The sequence below is a fragment of the Hypanus sabinus genome, chromosome 29, assembly GCF_030144855.1.
Source record: "Hypanus sabinus isolate sHypSab1 chromosome 29, sHypSab1.hap1, whole genome shotgun sequence".
Lineage (NCBI taxonomy): Eukaryota > Metazoa > Chordata > Chondrichthyes > Myliobatiformes > Dasyatidae > Hypanus > Hypanus sabinus.
In genome coordinates, this window is record NC_082734.1 from 23,154,382 (window position 1) to 23,159,610 (window position 5,229).

Here is a 5,229-nt window from a genome sequence, read left to right on the forward strand (position 1 = left end):
AAAGACAGCAACGGGGTTCCATCATGGCTAAATTATTTTGCACCTCTTCTCTCCTCGGACTCAAGTCATGCTGAGTTTATTGACATGAGAATGAGTACAGTGAGGTTCAAAGATTCAAAGGTTCATTTATTGGGATAATGCTGCCGTTGCTTCGAAAAACCCAAATCATTGGTATATACACTTGATATTTTTTCATAGAGCATATTTAACACCGAGAATTAGACATCAAATGGGACTGGTTCCTGATCTATATTGCTCATTTTGCCCCCACGGAACCGTTGGCTCTTTTATACATGTTGTATGGGAATGTCCAGGGGTTTTTGGTTTGTGGGGGAGGTTATCAGTACTCTTACAGAACTAACGGGCATAAAATTACCAATGGCCCCCTGCTGTACATCTTCTAAATGATGACTCCCACCTTTCCCTTATGGAAAAAAACACTCAAAGTCTGGCTGGCAGGCCTGACTGCAGCTAAGAAGATTGTAGTCCAGCGTTGGAAACCTCCTCATGATATTTCAAGTACTCACTGGCTTTGGAGCTTTTTGGCCATTTCTTACCTGGAATTACCATCAGCAAGAGTAAATGATGCATGACCGAACGCAATCTTAATGTGGACAAGTTTGATATCTAACTTAAAAGATCTTTTGTTAAAATAGGAATGCTCTGTCTGTGTATGCACTACTATTCAGTTGGTTGGTGGGGGGAGAGAGAGGGGTGGAGGGGTGGAGAGGGAGGTGGGGATGAGGGTTGGGGGTGGCTGGGTTAAACAGTCAAAATGTAATCGGCAACTGGTTGTACTGAGTGTAATTTGTTGGCGTTGCATAAAAATTAGCGATAAAAAAGGTTCATTTATTATCAAAATATACAACTCTGAAATTCTTCTTCTCCAAGTAGCCGTGAAAGAAAAGAACGGAAGCACCATCATCAGCCCCTACATCACCCCTCTCCGCACAAAAAATGAACAAATATAGAACAGGCACATCAACCCCCAAATCTGTCCTCTCACACATAAATAGAATCGGCACATTGATCCTCAAATCCCCTTCTCCGCGCAAAATAAACGAGAAAGATCGGGCAAAAAACACAGAATATGAAAAAACTGAGAAACAGTCTACAGTCCAAGTCCACATGCAAAGCACAGAAAACCTGGGAGCACTCCCCACGCGGAGTGGCTGACTCTCCCCTCTCTGGTACGGAGCAATCACAAGATAGGCAGCCAGCGCTCACCCCCTGCGCTTGCCTCAATGTTTCAATCTCACTCGCTGCTTTAATCGGCGGACAATGGAAGCTTTAATTGGTGAAATGGAGATGAACATTGGCTCGCGCCCCCGGTAGCCACCTCGCCGTGAGGTTCGCGTACGCTGCCGCTATCTCCCAGAATCCTCTCGGAGACTGCAGAGCGCTGGAACACCCAAACGATCTCCAAACAGCTCCGGCAGTTGCAGAATCACATTCGAGATGAAAAACAAATGTAAAGGACATAAAAGAATTGAAGTACGTGGCGTCATGATCTACCTGAAGATGTCAATCGAAGGAGCATTGTACGCCAGTGCCATTTTGACTGGAATGATGAAAAACAATGGCATCACAGACTCGTAGATTCAGACAATATGCTTGACGTAAATGAAGAACTGTGAAGAATAAAAGACTGCAGAACAAAGGATTAGTGCAAAAAGAAAAGAATTTGAATTGAACTGAATTTATTTAAATCTTACAACAGTCCCACAACATGAGGGAGTAAAAATCTTTGCGTTATGACTCCATTGCAATGTACAGACATGTGGATTTATAAGTCTAATGGCTTGAAGAAAGAAGTCGTCCCGTAGCCTGTCAGTCCCGGCTTTAACTCTGCAATACCATTTGTCAGACGGAAACAGCTGAAGCAGTTTATGGTCGGGGTGACTGGTGTCCCCGATGATCCTCCAGGCCTTCTTTACGCACCTGCTGTTGTAAATGCCCTCAATGGAGGGAAGTTCACATCCACAGATGCCCTGGGCTGTCTGCAGTGCCTCTGCAGTGCCCGGTGATCAAGGTTGGTGCAGTTCCTGTACCAGGCGGTGATACAGCCAGTCAGGAGGCTCTCTATGGTGCCCCTGTAGAAGGTCTTGAGGATTTAGGGACTCACGTCGAACTTCCTCAGTCGCCCGAGGTGTAAGAGAGGCCATTGTGCTTTTTTTGCTACAGTCCAGACGAGATTGATGCACCATCAATAACTCACTCTGAGACGTGAGGCGAGATATCGGTTTTTATTGACTGGAAGAAGGAACAAGCAGTGAGTGACCACCATACTACATCCTGGAGACTGAGAGGCCGGGTTCAGACCTCAAACACCTTTATACCGGGGTCTGTGGGAGGAGCCACAGGAGCAGTCAGCAGGGGGCGTGTCCAGACAGGTATATGTAGTTCACCACACGGGGTCTGTGGGAGGAGCCACAGGAGCAGTCAGCGGGGGGCGTGTCCAGACAGGTATATGTAGTTCACCACACGGGGTCTGTGGGAGGAGCCACAGGAGCAGTCAGCAGGGGGCCTGTCCAGACAGGTATATGTAGTTCACCACACGGGGTCTGTGGGAGGAGCCACAGGAGCAGTCAGCAGGAGGCGTGTCCAGACGGGTATATGTAGTTCACCACACGGGGTCAGTGGGAGGAGCCACGGTCTGTGGGAGGAGCCACAGGAGCAGTCAGCAGGAGGCATGTCCAGACAGGTATATGTAGTTCACCACAGAGAACATCTGTGATGTGTATACTGAGGAACTTGAAACTACTCACCCTCTCAACTGCAGTCCCATTTGATGTTGGTCGGGGCGAGCCTGCCTCCGTTCCTCCTGTAAAAGAAGACACAAGCCCGTGGTCGTGCAAGGGGACTGTAATGTTCCATCGCTGAGGCAGAGTTAGGGTTGTGAAGGTCAGTTCGAGAACCTGATGGTTGCAGCTGTTCCTGAACCTTGAGATGTGGGACTTTAAGCTCCTGCCTGCTGGGAGCAGCGGGAAGAGAACGAGGCCTGGATCCTTGATGATAGATAGCCCCTCCTGTAGATGCTGTCAGTGGTGGGGACTGGGCTGTGCCCACTACTCTCTGCAGCTTCTTGCGCCCCTATGTGCTGGATTTGCTACAGCGGGTTGTGATGCAATAAGCTGAGTGAAGTTGAATCTAGGATCATTGCTTCGGCGTGTCAATAGGGGGATGTCACTGATTTAAAAAAAATTATCAGATGCACAGTATTTAGTGATTTTTCTTGTTATTATCTGTTCTGTGACAAGTCAGGCTTTCCTGACAGAAATAGTCAATGCCTGGCTGTACCCAGCTGCATTGCCATCATGAAAAATAGCAATCAAGACTTCCAGGTGGTGCTGGTTAGATTGATAACTTGTGAAATACTTCTGAGACTATTTACAGAGATACAAAATTTAACTGTTTGGAAGCTTCAAAGAGACATCCATTTTGTTTGTGTAAGTATTGTGTGTGAGTGTGTGTGGTGTGTGTATGTGTGTGTTTGTGTTTGTATGGGTGTGTGTGTGTGTGTGTGTGTGTGTGTGTGCAAGTGTGTGTGTGTGTCTGTCTGTCTGTCTTTGTGTGTGTGTGAAGTGTGTGCATATTTTTGTGTGTGTATGTATGTGGTATGTGTGAGTATGCGTGTGTGTGAGAATGTCTGTGTGAGTGTGTGTGTATCTGTGCATATGTGTGTGTCTTTGTGTGTGTATGCATAAATGTGTGAAAGTATGTGTGGGTCTTTGAGAGTATGTGTGCTTGTGTTAATGTATCTGCGTGAGTGTGTCAATATCTGTGTGAATGTGTGTGTATGTTTATGTGTGCGTGCATGTGTGTAAGTGTGTGTGTGTGTTTGTGTGTGTGTGTTTATGTGTGTGTATGTATGTGTGTGTGCATTTATGTGTGCATGTGTGTATGTGTATGTGTGTGTTTACGTGTGTGTATGTGTGCGTGTGTGTATGTATGTGTGTGTGTATGTATGTGTGTGTGTTTATGTGTGTGTATGTGTGCGTGTATGTATGTATGTGTGTGTGTATGTGTGTGTGTTTGTGTGTGTGTGTGTTTATGTGTGTGTATGTGTGCGTGTGTGTATGTATGTGTGTGTATGTCTGTGTGTGTATGTGTGTGTGTATGTGTGTGTGTTTATGGGTGTGTGTGTATGTATGTATGTATGTATGCGTGTGTGTGTGTGTGTATGTATGTGTGTGTGTGTGTGAGTGTGTGTGTGTGTGTATGTATGTGTGTGTGTATGTATGTGTGTGTGTGTGTATGTATGTGTGTGTGTGTATGTATGTGTGTGTGTGTACACTAGCATCTAGGTGCTACATACAGAGCTACCCTCGGGTCATACTGAGACACTACACCGTACTCCTTACCCGTACTAGGTGTGCCTGCAGTTCCTGCCAGTCCTGGTGCTGTAGGTGTTGTGAGAGGTGGGACGGGGTTTGGGGGCGAGTGGGAGAGAGTGGCTCCTCTTCAGCATCTTTTGTGGATGCGGCGTTTTCTCAAATGCTTCACGGCCACCGAGGTAGTTTGGAAGTTGAGTTACTGATCTGGAGCTCTGCAGACTTGTGGAGCCTGCATTTCCCAGGCAGTGGGCAGGAGGTGAGATGGCACCAGGGAGATGCTGGGACAAGCCCTGACTGAGGTACATGGAATTCTGAAGGGGACAAGAATGGTGGAATGTAAGAATATTATCCCCATAAAGTGGACGTTTACAATAGATACCTGCTGGAGGAAGCCAGCTCCTTCTCCACCTTGCCCGAGGCACAGGAGACAGCAGATGATGGACTCTGGAGCAACAAACAGTTTGCTGGAGGTACTCAGCAGGCCAGGCAGCATCTGTGGAGGGCAGAAGGTTTGTGTCACAACCCTGTATCAATCCCGAGACATCGACAACTTCCTTCCCTCCACCGATGCTGCTTGACCTGCTGAGTTTCTCCGGCAGATGACTTGTCACTCCAGATCCCAGCGTCCATTGTCTCCTGAGCCTCCGACGTAGGTTCTAGAAGGCGAAAGTGGTTTGGAAGAAGAATCTTTCTTTGACGCAGAAGGGGTTTGGAATCTGGAACACACTCTGTCACTACATTTAAGTAGCGTCTAGTTAAGAACCCGAATCAATAAGGCACAAAAACACCAGATCAAGTGGGTCTTGTGGTGTTCCACAGGGATCTGGGCTGGGACCTCTGCCATTTGTGATGTATATAAAGGACCTGGATGAAAATCTGGACGAGTGGGTTG

General features: G+C 47.1%; 1 long non-coding RNA gene across 1 annotated transcript; it reads right to left on the reverse strand.

Annotated features, from left to right (window-relative positions):
• Positions 1-1,560: 1,560 nt before the first annotated feature.
• LOC132383133 (uncharacterized) lies at positions 1,561-4,807 on the reverse strand. The gene is made up of 3 exons (XR_009508552.1): positions 4,365-4,807; positions 2,769-3,189; positions 1,561-2,656 (listed from the first exon to the last, which is right to left on the reverse strand). It is a non-coding gene; the product is annotated as an uncharacterized LOC132383133 (long non-coding RNA).
• Between the last annotated feature and the right edge of the window lie 422 nt (positions 4,808-5,229).